We start from the raw sequence: 16,515 nt of genomic DNA, 5'->3' as shown, positions 1-16,515 counted from the left end.
AGTCCCTCAAAAAGATCTTTACCAAAGGATACAAATACTTAAAGATTAGAGGAAGGTAGGACAAACTATGATAACATCGAAGGTTGATCCATAGGTTCCTTATTTATTATATTTAATGATTTTTTTGAATTTTTGTAGGTGAAACACGGTTATTTCCAAAGCAGTTAGCGTCTATATATAAGTCCAGAGCAACAGCACAAAGAAGAGATCAGCCTTAATGATTTTTTTTTATTTTTGGTAGGTGAAACACGGTTATTTCCAAAGCAGTTAGCGTCTGTATATAAGTCCAGAGCAACAGCACAAAGAAGAGATCAGCCAACACGTGTTTCGCCCCAAGTGGCGCGTAAGCCGGGGCTTTCTCAAGGCTGGAAGGGAAAAGGAAACAAGATCCAACTAAGAATAAGTCTAGTCATTATTAGAAAAAGAAGTTCTAAACAATCAGACGCCACCCGAAGGTGTAGGAATCCATGGTGCAGATTAATAATTAGTATTTGTCAAACATCGGTAATAACTAAAGGACAAGTAATAGCCAATATTATTAAAGAAAGAAACCAGGGAGGAGAATCCAAGGCGCAAGAGTGATAATTAGTGATTAGCTGACTAATGTGAGCATATAGACCACCGCAGATTGAAAAACCACTAATGTGAGAACCCCTATAGTCGTGAAGATCATACTATCAGGAGTGAAAAAGTTTTAGAGTTAGAATTAAACCAGGTATCTGAAAAAAGAAGTATTAGCAGTGGACTCCAATATAGTACTAGGAATTAAGGAAAGAAAGATAAGGAAGAGTGAAGTAATTATATGCCTACCAGATATAAGGAGATTAGCAATAATATACTAACTAAAGATGAAGAAAATTAAGACTAAGAACTCTATTAAAAACGGACATACCATTTAGATAGAATACGACAGTGCAAAAGCAAACCAATTTGTAGCATAAGATAGTCTGGCATGTTCTGAGTCTGCAAAAAATATATATACAACAAATATATACTCTAGGAGAATCGTAAACAATGATATAATCATCATAATCCATCATAACTCATAAAGGTGTAAAGTAATACATGAAGAAACATTACTGTGATACCAAACATTATAAAGCCTCATTAGGGTCAGAGATTAATACAGGATATAATTAATAACAAATTAAACTTAGTTAAAGATGTATAAAGAGGAAAGAAAATCGTTCTGGAAGAAGTAGGCTTATAAACGAAGGAGTTAGCAATATTGCTACAAGCCTCGTTAAACAGAGGCTACATGTCGAAGATACAGCTGAAACACGGGCCCCTTATATAAAGTGTACTAAAAGAGCAAGAGAATTACGGTGGTACAAAGTGTGTAACCACCAGTCTTACCGGAGCACAGCAATCCAATAATAAATCCAGTGTTGCGTCCGTTTTCAATTGAAAAAGCCGGGTCGGACGCGAAGACGCCGGCTGCAAGTTTATAAGCTGAGCCTCGGACACTAGAAGTCCTACCTCAATGTTGCCGTCGGGGTGCAGAAAGAAAAGAGGGACTAATGAGATGTTAGTGAGTGCCGGTTTACTGGGGCCAGGCTGAATAGTACTGAATGTGATAAAGTTAAGAGAAAGAGAGAAAGTTAGTTAGAAACAGAGGAAGAAAAGAAAAACAAAAAATAAACGAGAGTCAAATAAAGAAACCCAAACGAGACTCACATCAAAAAGGGAAGTTAAAAATGGAATATAAGATATAAGAAGCGAAAAGTGAAGAATGAAAAATAAAGATAGACCGTAATGAAGACGATACAACCGAGAAGGAGAGGAGCATAGAAGTAGGGAGACGATAAATAACTAAAAATTGAAATAAAAAAGATTCGTGAAAAGAGATGACGTGTAAAACAGTAAAAAATTAATTAAAGGTGAAAACTAGGGGCCAGATGTTGCAAAGGGTTTGCGCCTCGCAAACGGCAAAAAAAGCCGTTTGCAAGGCGCAAAAGCCTCTCTGCTATGCAGAAATGCATTTTGCGAGTCGGATCCGACTCGCAAAATGCATTTCCGACTCGCAAATAGGAAGGGGTGTTCCCTTCCTATTTGCGACTCGCAATGCTATGCAATTTCATTTGCGCCCGCGAAAGCGGTCGCAAATGAAATCGCTGTTACCATCCACTTGAAGTGGATGGTAACCCATTCGCAAACGGGAAGGGGTCCCCATGTCTCCAGCAGGCCACCATCCCCGTGAGTGCCCATACTCGCAATCCTCCATGAATTTATTCAGTCCTTAACTCCTAATGCCTGGAATATCGATATTACCTATCAAATTTCCAATTCCTCGATTGAGTACCTAGACCTACTAATATTTGTAGAAGACAATAAATTGCAAACTAAGTTTTTTCGGAAAACTACAGCAGCTATTCTTCACGCTACCAGTTGTCACCCTCCCAGCACTATTCGTAATATTCCCAAAGGAGAACTGAGGAGAATAAGATTAAATTGCACTAACATCTCTGATTATGATGCTGCTTCTTCTTAAATGATTGAGAGACTTACCACTAGGGGTTATAATCGTAACTCATTAAACAGTACACAGGCACATTTGAGAGACTTGGATCGTAACCAATTGCTTCACCAAACAAAATTGACTAATAAACAGCAGGTAATCAGGTTTATCACGGTGTTTCATAATGGTCACCAACGTATATGGAAACTACTCAAGAAACATTGGTACTTATTACTGAAAAATCCTTCCATCCGCCAACATATAACTCATTCTCCCCAAATGGGTTTCAGACGGGCCCCTAATCTTCGTAATAAACTCTGCCCATCATTTTATCGCGAGAAGCCAGTTTCTACTTTTCTACCGCCCAAACCTAAGGGATTCTACACCTGCAGTAAATGCTCTGTTTGCAAGTTGGGACTTTCTAAATCCAGATCTGTTACTATCAATAATTCAATTCACCACATTCATGATTTCATCAATTGCAACAGCTCCTATGTTGTCTATGCGATTTGGTGTCCTTGCAATTTAACCTACATCGGCAGCACTACTCGTCCTTTAAAAACCAGGATTCAAGAACACTATCGCAATGTTCAGAAATTTGATACTAAAGCTCCATTAGTTGAACACTTTATGGAATTCTATCCCCAACAACGTACTTTTACTTTCAGTGGACTCCGTCACATTAAATCCTCTCCACGAGGCGGCAATGTCCTGTTAAGGTTGCGTCAAGAGGAAAGCCGGCTCATCATCAAGCATGACACAGTTAATCAAGGACTTAATAAGGACCATGAATGGCATTTCTGGTTAATGTAAAGTAATTTGGTTATTGTCTTTTGCATTTATTTATCTCACTTGCCTCTGGCTTTATTTAGTATAAAAAATTTAAAAAAATAGCTAACTCTATTCTTCACGCTACCTGTTGTCACCCTCCCAGCACTATTCGTAATATTCCCAAAGGAGAACTGAGGAGAATAAGATTAAATTGCACTAACATCTCTGATTATGATGCTGCTTCTTCTCAAATGATTGAGAGACTTACCACTAGGGGTTATAATCGTAACTCATTAAACAGTACACAGGCACATTTGAGAGACTTGGATCGTAACCAATTGCTTCACCAAACAAAATTGACTAATAAACAGCAGGTAATCAGGTTTATCATGGTGTTTCATAATGGTCACCAACGTATACGGAAACTACTCAAGAAACATTGGTACTTATTACTGAACAATCCTTCCAACCACCAACATATAACTCATTCTCCCCAAATGGGCTTCAGACGGGCCCCTAATCTTCGTAATAAACTCTGTCCATCATTTTATCGCGAGAAGCCAGTTTCTACTTTTCTACCGCCCAAACCTAAGGGATTCTACACCTGCAGTAAATGCTCTGTTTGCAAGTTGGGACTTTCTAAATCCAGATCTGTTACTATCAATAATTCAATTCACCACATTCATGATTTCATCAATTGCAACAGCTCCTATGTTGTCTATGCGATTTGGTGTCCTTGCAATTTAACCTACATCGGCAGCACTACTCGGCCTTTAAAAACCAGGATTCAAGAACACTATCGCAATGTTCAGAAATTTGATACTAAAGCTCCATTAGTTGAACACTTTATGGAATTCTATCCCCAACAACGTACTTTTACTTTCAGTGGACTCCGTCACATTAAATCCTCTCCACGAGGCGGCAATGTCCTGTTAAGGTTGCGTCAAGAGGAAAGCCGGCTCATCATCAAGCATGACACAGTTAATCAAGGACTTAATAAGGACCATGAATGGCATTTCTGGTTAATGTAAAGTAATTTGGTTATTGTCTTTTGCATTTATTTATCTCACTTGCCTCTGGCTTTATTTAGTATAAAAAATTTAAAAAAATAGCTAACTCTATTCTTCACGCTACCTGTTGTCACCCTCCCAGCACTATTCGTAATATTCCCAAAGGAGAACTGAGGAGAATAAGATTAAATTGCACTAACATCTCTGATTATGATGCTGCTTCTTCTCAAATGATTGAGAGACTTACCACTAGGGGTTATAATCGTAACTCATTAAACAGTACACAGGCACATTTGAGAGACTTGGATCGTAACCAATTGCTTCACCAAACAAAATTGACTAATAAACAGCAGGTAATCAGGTTTATCATGGTGTTTCATAATGGTCACCAACGTATACGGAAACTACTCAAGAAACATTGGTACTTATTACTGAACAATCCTTCCAACCACCAACATATAACTCATTCTCCCCAAATGGGCTTCAGACGGGCCCCTAATCTTCGTAATAAACTCTGTCCATCATTTTATTTTATCGCGAGAAGCCAGTTTCTACTTTTCTACCGCCCAAACCTAAGGGATTCTACACCTGCAGTAAATGCTCTGTTTGCAAGTTGGGACTTTCTAAATCCAGATCTGTTACTATCAATAATTCAATTCACCACATTCATAATTTCATCAATTGCAACAGCTCCTATGTTGTCTATGCGATTTGGTGTCCTTGCAATTTAACCTACATCGGCAGCACTACTCGGCCTTTAAAAACCAGGATTCAAGAACACTATCGCAATGTTCAGAAATTTGATACTAAAGCTCCATTAGTTGAACACTTTTTGGAATTCCATCCCCAACAACGTACTTTTACTTTCAGTGGACTCCGTGACATTAAATCCTCTCCACGAGGCGGCAATGTCCTGTTAAGGTTGCGTCAAGAGGAAAGCCGGCTCATCATCAAGCATGACACAGTTAATCAAGGACTTAATAAGGACCATGAATGGCATTTCTGGTTAATGTAAAGTAATTTGGTTATTGTCTTTTGCATTTATTTATCTCACTTGCCTCTGGCTTTATTTAGTATAAAAAAAAAAAAAGAAAATTTGATTTCATACTTTTTTCCCATGTTTATTCCAATATGTTTTCAAATTTTCTTCAAAGATTTGTAGAGCATTTTCCAATGGTGCCTTTAAAAAACATTCTTTTCTTATCTTTCCATTAACAACTGTCATTGCACTTACACCTTAGTAATCTAGTTTTCACCTTTAATAAATGTTTTACTGTTTTACACGTCATCTCTTCACTAATCTTTTTTATTTCAATTTTTAATTATTTATCGTCTCCCTACTTCTATGCTCCTTTCCTTCTCGGTTGTATCGTCTTCATTACGGTCTATCTTTTTATTTTTCATTCTTCACTTTTCGCTTCTTATATCTTATATTCCATTTTGAACTTCCCTTTTTGATGTGAGTCTCGTTTGGGTTTCTTTATTTGACTCTCGTTTGTTTTTTGTTTTTTTTGTTTTTCTTTTCTTCCTCTGTTTCTAACTAACTTTCTCTCTTTCTCTTAACTTTATCACATTCAGTACTATTCAGCCTGGTCCCAGTAAACCGGCACTCACTAACATCTCATTAGTCCCTCTTTTCTTTCTGCACCCCGACGGCAACATTGAGGTAGGACTTCTAGTGTCCGAGGCTCAGCTTATAAACTTGCAGTCGGCGTCTTCGCGTCCGACCCGGCTTTTTCAATTGAAAACGGACGCAACACTGGATTTATTATTGGATTGCTGTGCTCCGGTAAGACTGGTGATTACACCCTTTGTACCACTGTAATTCTCTCGCTCTTTTAGTACACTTTATATAAGCGGCCGTGTTTCAGCTGTATCTTCGACATGTAGCCTCTGTTTAACGAGGCTTGTAGCAATATTGCTAACTCCTTTGTTTATAAGCTTACTTCTTCCAGAACAATTTTCTTTCCTCTTTATACATCTTACACTAAGTTTAATTTGTTATTAATTATATCCTGTATTAATCTCTGACCCTAATGAGGCTTTATAATGTTTAGTATCACAGTAATGTTTCTTCATGTATTACTTTACACCTTTATGAGTTATGATGGATTATGATGATTATATCATTGTTTACGATCCTCCTAGAGTATATATTTGTTGTATATATATTTTTTGCAGACTCAGAACATACCAGACTATCTTATGCTACAAATTGGTTTGCTTTTGCACTGTCGTGTTCTATCTAAATGGTATGTCAGTTTTTAATAGAGTTCTTAGTCTTAATTTTCTTCATCTTTAGTTAGTATATTATTGCTAATCTCCTTATATCTGGTAGGCATATAATTACTTCACTCTTCCTTATCTTTCTTTCCTTAATTCCTAGTACTATATTGGAGTCCACTGCTAATACTTCTTTTTTCAGATACCTGGTTTAATTCTAACTCTAAAACTTTTTCACTCCTGATAGTATGATCTTCACGACTATAGGGGTTCTCACATTAGTGGTTTTCCAATCTGCGATGCTCTATATACTCACATTAGTCAGCTAATCACTAATTATCACTCTTGCGCCTTGAATTCTCCTCCCTGGTTTCTTTCTGTAATAATATTGCCTATTACTTGTCCTTTAGTTATTACCGATGTTTGACAAATACTAATTATTAATCTGCACCATGGATTCCTACACCTTCGGGTGGCGTCTGACTCTTTAGAACTTCTTTTTCTAATAATGACTAGACTTATTCTTAGTTGGATCTTGTTTCCTTTTCCCTTCCAGCCTTGAGAAAGCCCCGGCTTACGCGCCACTTGGGGTGAAACACATGTTGGCTGATCTCTTCTTTGTGCTGTTGCTCTGGACTTATATATAGACGCTAACTGCTTTGGAAATAACCGTGTTTCACCTACAAAAAATCAAAAAAATCATTAAAGCTGATCTCTTCTTTGTGCTGTTGCTCTGGACTCATATATAGACGCTAACTGCTTTGGAAATAACCGTGTTTCACCTACAAAAAATCAAAAAAATCATTAAATATAATAAATAAGGAACCTATGGATCAACCTTCGATGTTATCACAGTTTGTCCTACCTTCCTCTAATCTTTAAGTATTTGGATCCTTTGGTAAAGATCTTTTTGATGGACTTTCCCACTTCCAGTCTTCATATACTTGTACTTTAGGAGGACTTGGGTCCATGTCCTCCGGTTAAGTCCCTCTACACTAATTAATTTGGCAGTTCATACAGGAAGCTAGTGCCTTGGACCCTCTCCACCTCTGGAGTTTGCCTTGCAAGCGACAGTCTGGAAGTGAAAATAGGAAATTTAACCCTTCCAAAGTCTAACTCTTTCCCAACTGTTGCCCTGACTGGAGTAGGAATAATACATTTTACCTCTCTACACTCCAACGCTTCGCCTATTGTTTAATTGTTTTTTATTTTTCCATATATATTTTCTTTTGGTTAAGTAACAATATTTATATTAAGAGTTTTATATTTGTTGTAAATTAATAGGGGTATTCAAATATGTTATGTGTTTGTAATGATGTACTTTCTCTACTGTTTCACAGACTAGAGTGGGAATAGTAGATTTACCCCCTCCGAAGTCCAATGCTTTCCCTACTGTATATGTGTGTGTGTGTGTGTATATATATATATATATATATATATATATATATATATATATATATATATATGTGTATATGCGTGTATATATGTGTATGTAACTTCACTGAAAAAGCCAATGCAGCCAACCCCACGCATGGAGCCAACCCCACACTGTGCACAGCCTTGACCATGGGGCCCTCACCAATCCCCAAACATATATCATTGTTCCCCCCGGGACCTTGCCCACATGGAGGACTTAAAAGAAAACAAGTGCAGGAGACTAGACCTAGGAGGTCAGGGTATCCCTACCCTGCCCCATGTCTTTCTTTTCCTTAATTTTTAGGACTCGGACTGAGTGCTCAGTCCTAAGATGGGTGCCACTATTTCCTGGTTGAAGTGGTGACAGCTACTTTGAGATCTTTCGAATCTGCTGAACCTCTGTGTCTCTGGATAAACATATACATATATATATATATATGTTTTTTAATTACTACAAAAATAATGAAAAGATTTACACCAAATTGCAAAAATCGCTCTTTCGTGGCGAAGATCTACCTTTTTTACCAAATTTGGTATAATTCCATTCAGCAGTTTGTGTCTAAAACCCATATGGGAAATTGAATGGGAAAAATATGTTTTGGGACACACCCCTTTTTCTCAGCCCCCCTTGATGAATAACCCCAAAATTTTCCAGACAACAGCTGAAGTGACTGGCACACTAGTTTTAAAAATATTGTGATGATTCGTCAAACAGTGCCAAAGTTATTAGGAAAAACAAAAAAGCGTTTCCTATGGAAACTAAGTGCCCACTATTACTACCTACTTACTATATATAACTACTTATCTTCCTTTATATGTTTAATTTTATAATATTTTTGATAAACATATTTTTTGGATATAATAGTTTTTTATATTTAATTTAATTAATCTGGTAATGTATTCAATGTTTTGCAGTTGATCTGTTAATCTGTTTTAATTTTCCTTACCCCCATTCTTTTTTCAATAATTATTCCCATTTTTCCCACCTGTGTCATCTTGATAATTTTGGGGCCTTTGGTATGAAATACTTTGGGGCTCCTGTTTGGAATAACTTTAAATTGCATTACCCATTTTCCCGCTAATTTAAGCACTATGCTACCTAACAATAATGATTTATACCATAAAGCTTAAGGGGCTCATTACAGATTTTGCGGTCTGAGGTCCGCCATGTTGGAGGTCATACCGCCAATAGGCTGGCGGAGAAGACCGCCAAATTATTACCATGACGGTATTCTCAACAGAATACTGTCAATACACCCCTGGCACCACCACTGCGGTCTGAATACCACGCACATCAGAAGGCACCCGCAGGGCAGCATAGACCATGTATCCGCCGGACATATTACGAGGCTTCACACGCCAAGGTTTCCGCCGCGGTCGCACCACCACACAAACCCAGGCAGAAACTAACTGCATAAAAGGAGACACTCACCTTCAGGAGGCCATACTCATCTCAAGCCGCCATGGAACCAGAAATATCCGTCATCCCGATGCTCGTACTCACTCAGAGACTCCGGAATCAACGCAGAAGACGACGACAAACAACCGTAAGTACACACACTTACGGTGACTGTTGTATACTGCCAAAGTTTATACGCTCACACAAAATACCATTGGGAAAGGGGGGGAGGGCGACATACACATGTAACCTGACACTGAAACGCACACTCACAGACAGCCACATACACACCCACACATACACAGTACACACACTAGGGGCCATCACACACAAACATGCATCAAAAACACAGACCAACTCCCTGAAACACAGCACAGGCCCAGTCACACCAACAAGAAATAAACACACGCTATCACACAACCATACAACGCAGCAATCAACATACATAGAAAACACACAGCACATCGTATCTGACATACCATGCACCAAACACGCACACAGTCAAAGCACAAAAAGCCACACAACACTCCAACACAAACACAACTCAATGCCATAACAACAACATGTCCCCAACATACACATGCCCATCACACAACACACACCCATCACTGGGGGACAAAAGAACTGCACCCAACCTCACATGCTGGCCAGACAAAACAGGTGGCACAAGCACCACTTACACACAAATACTCACAAACAAACAATGTCAGCCATGAACAAATCTGCCCTAAGAAAAGAGATGCAGGACAAATATGTAATGTTGAAACCAACAACTGGTTGGTCCAAAGATGTATTAAAAATCATAAATATCAATAAATGTCCAAGGCCTACGGCCTAAGGCCAGTACAATAGTAAAATATTCAAAATGCACACAATGCACAGCTATGTACCTTCAACATGACTGCTATGTAAGCTCCACAAGTAGGGGCATCAAGGGTGCAGGCAGGCACCTCAGGGATTATCAGGGGTGGGTGGCAAAGGGGGTGTTTGGGCCTAGGCTTTGGAGGGGGTCCTTTGGGATGGGACTTGGGAGGGGGGTGCTTAGGGGAAGGTTGGGTTCTCTTGGGAGGGGCAGACTTCTTGGTGGGGGAGGGGCATGGGTACTTGCATAGGGGGGGTAGTGGAGGGCTTGAAGGTAGAAGGGACGGCCTGAGAAGGGAAACAGAGTGTTTAGAGGTCTCAAGGGGGAAGAGGAGTAGGGAAAAGGTCAAAACATGAAAGGAAAGCTATTTTTGATACACAGGGACGGTCATCAGAAGGTGGTTTGGGTGTGGAGGGTGAGGGAGTGGTTGTCTGCGTACATGTGTGGGTGTCGTGGGTGCATGTTTGTGGGAGGTATGTTTGCAGGTAGTGTGTGTCTGTTGGGGGGTGAGTGAGTTTGTTTATGTGTATGGGACTGACGGGGTGGAGATGCTGAGGGATGCCGTGGTGGGTGGGTGATGGTCTGGTGGGGTGGTGACTGCAGGTATAGTGGATGTGCTGCATGTAGGAGTGTCAGTGGTTGTGGTTTTTGTGGGTCTGGTGACCGGGGTGGATGTCTGAGCTGTTGTGCTGACTCTGGGTAGGATAGGTGTAGTGGCTGGATGTGTGAATGTTGGTGTGTTGTCTGCAGTGTGTCAGGTGTAGTCAGTGATGCGGGGGGTTGTGGGGGTGTCAGGGCAGATTGTGACTGTTGCTGTGTCTGCATCAGTATGTTGCTTGTACGCATGCCGGTGGTGAGTCGTGTGGTGCCTATGTTTTTCTGCGCTACCCATGGATGTTGAGGTGGATGCATGCATTTCTGTCTGTGTGGTTTGGCTGGGTAGGGTAAGGGGGGTTTGGGTTTGGGAAGAGGAAAGTCGAGGGGGGTTAGTAGACAAAGGCTGACTGGCTGCTATCAGTGAGGAAGCCAGAGCCTGAAAGGATCTCTGTAGGCCAGCCAGAGCACTGTGAATGCCCTCCAGGAACGCATTACTCTGTTAGACTGGAGTTGCCAGTCCCTGGATGGCATTCACAATGGTCGACTAACCCACAGAGATCGACCTCAGGAGGTCAATAGCCTCCCCACTGAGGACAGCAGGTCTAACGGGCTTGGGCAGAGGTGCCTGCGGCAAAGGAGACACCCACCCTCTTGGGTGAGAGGGCACAGCTAACTGGGTGGGGAGCTACAAGGAGGGTGGTGGTAGAAAGGGTGGTGGTGGACAGAGATGGTGCTTGGGTGGTCCCAGATGGGTCCGAAAGGAGTGTCCACTGGAGGAGGTTTCCGAAGATGATGAACTGGATCCTGTCTCCCCCATAGCACTCTCCTTGCCCTCCGGGCCACTCGGTCCCTCGTGCCGGTAGTATCATGACTTGAGGTCCTGTGGCCATCAGCTTCCCCACTCGGTTGTGCCCTCTCTCCTTCGCCTGCCGATGCTGGCAAACTGAAAGAGTGGTAGGGTCATCACATTCTTTTCAAACACTTACATCACACTGTACACATCAATCACATTACAACCACTTGTACTGCACCATCAGGTAGAATCAGGTCAGTGTCAACATCACGTCATAACTTGATACTACCTACACCTCTACATTACAACAATGTCACACACCAGCTAACCACCTATCACACACCTACTATACCATCACATCAGTAGAGCAATCACAATAACCATTCCATGACAACCTGACTTCCCACATGAATCTGAGTCCCTATCCATAACACCATAGTCAACCAACAACCAAGCAATGGGAAATAGTGGTAACATACATTTCTACATATCACAAACACAAAACCCACACATGCCTACATTTGTAGCAGATGTCATGTGCCACGTTGCACATATTCCAATACCATTTCATGTCAGAGTCCACAACCTTCACTATTGACATAAGCAAATATGCAACAATCATACCTGCCATTGTGTTTATAGGGGTATGATAGAGTCTAAACACATGTCAGCAACACAGGGCCCAATATTCAAGTAGTAAAGACGATACATACTTTGGGGAGCTACTCATCTAAGTCACCTGTAAACAAGGTCATGTACACTTTTAGGGGCCAACTTAGCCCACAGGATTTAGCCACAGACAAGCCCAGGTACCATGCCAACACCTGAAATACAATGTAAACCTGTCATGTGCATGAAGGCCACATACAGTACAATTAATCATAATGATTGGCAACATCAATAGCCCAAATATTCAAGTGGCCACATCACTATCCACACTTCAGACATGAGCAAACTTACATCTGCACATGGCCATTGCAATGCCACAACACACTTCTGAGCTTAACATGATAGGGACATACACCTTGAGGCAAGCCAAATGACTGACTACACATACCATTCCAACAACATGTGAAGGTGAAAGGCCACATCTGCAACACAATTCAGTCAGTACTAACTCTAGGACTCCATACCAAGATGCATCAAAACATATCCACAATGGCAAAAGTAAGTATGTTTAAGTTGCATCACACTGTTGATATATGTCTGGACCTAACAATGTACACATGATGTTGACAAAAACCAGTTCAGATTGTACCAATTACCAAGATGGAGTGACCTATTTAGCATGCCCACAACACATTGCAATGGGAAATTGCTGTGTAGCCACTTATCATCCAAAGAACATGAACCTGGTACAAATATTCTGAACACTCACATCATCAATGAAATAGCTTGCCGTCGGAGTGTAGTAATACCACCAAGGTTTAGGGTGTGCATGATCTCTATTCTGAGAAAACATCACACGTGCCAATGTTTAGTCCCCACTTACCAATGAGGGCACCTCCTAACAGATCTGGGTAAGTGCAGCAAGTGTGGCATGTGAAATGTCAGATTGAGATCACAGCCTCACAATAATTTGACTCTCATTAGAAACCTCAGGAATTTTAGGTATCTACTCTACTTGTCTGATTCAATGTTGAACATAGAAATTGATCAAGGGGCTTCTGAATGGACAGAGGGCAAAGATCAAGATAACTTACCATCAGGATGTTGGAAGTATCGATCTGTAGGTGGCAAAGAACAACCAGCAGTGTACTAAGAGCAGCATAGTGATGCACATATGAGACAGTCACACGTGCATCATCATATGCTACGGTGCAGAAGGGATGACATAGGTGAGTAATATGTCCCATTACATAATACATTGTGCATCCCTATGTACCAATGTTGAGTATTCCAGATATAGGTTTACCTAGGACGCATATTGCCTTTTGCACTTACCACACTGCAACAGCTTACAGTCTTTCAAATCATACACTGACCTTGCAGAGGAGTGTAAATGACTGTAGTCGGTACTCACCCCCTCGTGGCAGCTGTGCTGCCCTCAAACGACTATCCAACTCAGGGTAGGCCACTGCCAATATGCGGGCCATTAGGGGGGTCAAGGTCTGACAGGCACCCCTTCTTCCTTGGGAGGACATCCCCAGCTGGGCCTCAGAGGTCATAAGGCCCAGCGTCTCAAGACCTCCCACCACTTTCAAAAGTGAGTGATCCGCAAGCTGTGGACCCCCAGGGTCTGCACTTTCTTGGAGATGGCATGCCAGAGTCCCTTTTTCTGATGGGCGTTGACCTGCATGGATGACACAGACAAGATGAGAAAGTCATGTACACATGCTCTATTCCCAAACAAGTAGAATGAACAATCAAGTTAGTGCAAGTTGTCATACATACCATACATACCATTCCTCACACTTCAAACTCTTTTACAAGTCTCCCTCTGCAGCCAGGCCATGTGTGAAGATGAGTCAGGCATACAACATGCATACCCAGTACCAGGTTTTGGCTAGAAGCATAAGACCCGACCATAAGTATGTCCTTTAAATAGTACATCTCAACAACTTTTTGTCACAGCAAGATTGATGTAAATGCTGTAATGTATACATGTAGATCAGGGTACATACATCACACACTGCCTACTATGTAACAAGGCTAACAGTCTTCCTATGCACATGTGCACATAACCATCTACCAACACATGTTAGCTCAATTCTTCATTCATGCACCTTTAATCTACCTCATCATACACTCAACCTTTCACTCATTGATGTTGCATTGGACTCACCTGCTCCTCTGGTGCACCATATAGCTGTCTGTACAGGGGTAGGACCTCCTCCACAGGCTGGCCAGCTCTTCCGCCGAGAAGGCAGGGGCACTATCACCTGCAGGACGTGGCATGATTGCTCCCAGGTCATGGAGGTCTTGCTGGCAGCAGTGTCAGGAGTCAAGTGAGGAACTGTGCAGAAGATGGGGGTAACATCTGCCATGTACAGGACCGTCACCACCGGTGGACATCGCCATTGCCCCAAGTCCGCCAAAGGGAGCAATGTGTTCCAATAGCAATGTCCACAGCGGTTGTAACTGCCTACTGCCATGACAACTTCCGCCAGTGTGGTCAGTTCACTTCCTGATGTCCAGTAAAGTAGGTCAGGCAGCTGCCATTTTAGGGCTCTAATATGTAAGATGAAGTAATGAAAATTGTGTCATTTATAGAAACCTCATATATATGACAAAGTGTGAAGTGCAGACTTACTGTTTACAAGTATTAATGTGCATGTAATTAGTAGAGGAAGTGAAATTAGGTATTTTGGGTTTGGCACATGAAACAGTGTTCTCACCGTACTAATGACAATCAGAAGATGGCATAGGTGCAAAAATATATGTGTGAGGGTTGATGTAACTTTCACTGTCAGTGACAAGTTTCTCTATATAGAGTACACACAAGGGTTTAGGGGATTTGAATCCGGTGCACTTTCATATTTTGGCTGGCTATGTGCTGAATACCACATATTCACAGTTACATGTGACATGATTTCGATGTGTGACGTTCTTGTGATCATACTTATGTTGGATGGGTTGGGTCATGAACATTCCTTCTGGTGTTTTCCCACATAGTTACCCAGGTCTGAGGAGAGTAAGACAACCTCCAGTGTACTGTCCACTAGAAGACCTGTAGACCATGGAGGCGCGACATGTAATCAAAATCTATCGCATGGCTAGCCATACAATTATGGATCTATGTCATCAGTTGGAGCCAGATCTGATGCCTGCCATTCACAATCCCAATAGCATACCTCCCATCATTTAAGTTGTGTCAGTGCTGCACATCCTGGCCACTGGGTCATTTCAGAATACAGTGGCCCGTACTGCAGGGATGTCTCAGCCCATGTTCAGTCTGATTTTGGAGGCTGTACTGTCTGCTTTGTTAAAACACCTGGAAAGCTACATCAGATATCCCCAACGTGAGGATCTGGCCAATGTGAAGGCTGAGTTCTATGCTTTGGGACACATTCCACAGATGCCTGGAGCCATAGATGGCACCCAGGTAGCCCTGGATCCCCCAAGTGTAAATGAACAGGTATATAGGAACAGGAAAAACTTCCACTCCATAAATGTCCAACTGGTCTGTTTGGCTGACCTCTACATTTCACAAGTTTGTGCAAGGTATCTAGGTCCATGATTCCTTCATCATGTGGAACAGCAATATCCCACTGCTGATGATACGACTATACACAGAGAGGGCCTCGCTGGTTGGTAAGTCATGTATGTCAACTGTGTCTGTCCCTTTTTTTCCTCCTACCATATATGTGGATGTCCAAGATTGTTGCCTGCTGCATGCTCCACAACTTTGTCCTGAGACATCAGATACCATTCATACCAGATGAGGGGGAGCCTACAGATCCTGTCGGTGGGAATGCAGATATGCCAAGTGAGGATGAGCATGACGAGGATGAAGCTGGAGACATCAGGGCAGATATCAACAATCAGTACTTCAACTGACTCAAGGTATGAGATTCCATGGGGCATCGTTGAGGTAATGCATGCCATGTAATGTGCTTCTTGCCACCATCAGTGTGGTCTTAAGTGGCTCCAAAGTTCATGACTCAGATATGCATGCTGGATGTTCCTTCAAGTTGTGTAAATTAATTTAATGTACATGGTCTATTGTTCAGTACATGCACAATCAAAGTACATTTAGCAATTATGCAGAGACTATGGGGGTCATTCTGACCCCGGCGGGCGGCGGGAGCCGCCCGCCTGGAGGGAACCGCCAGAATACCGCTGCGCGGTCAAAAGACCGCCGCGGGTATTCTGGGTTTCCCACTGGGCTGGCGGGCGACCGCCAAAAGGCCGCCCGCCAGCCCAGTGGGAAACACCCCTCCATGAGGATGCCGGCTCCGAATGGAGCCGGCGGAGTGTAGGATGTGCGACGGGTGCAGTAGCACCCGTTGCGAATTTCAGTGTCTGCTGAGCAGACACTGAAAT

The 16,515-nt window shown here is 41.9% G+C and overlaps 1 long non-coding RNA gene across 1 annotated transcript; it reads right to left on the bottom strand.

Annotated features, from left to right (window-relative positions):
* Positions 1–239: 239 nt before the first annotated feature.
* On the bottom strand, positions 240–1,642 carry LOC138297370 (uncharacterized). Its single transcript, XR_011204062.1, has 3 exons — positions 1,357–1,642; positions 893–963; positions 240–365 (listed from the first exon to the last, which is right to left on the bottom strand). It is a non-coding gene; the product is annotated as an uncharacterized lncRNA (long non-coding RNA).
* Between the last annotated feature and the right edge of the window lie 14,873 nt (positions 1,643–16,515).

The sequence above is a fragment of the Pleurodeles waltl genome, chromosome 5, assembly GCF_031143425.1.
Source record: "Pleurodeles waltl isolate 20211129_DDA chromosome 5, aPleWal1.hap1.20221129, whole genome shotgun sequence".
NCBI lineage: Eukaryota > Metazoa > Chordata > Amphibia > Caudata > Salamandridae > Pleurodeles > Pleurodeles waltl.
Note: the sequence above shows the minus strand (reverse complement) of the source record. Positions and strands in the feature narration are given on the sequence as shown.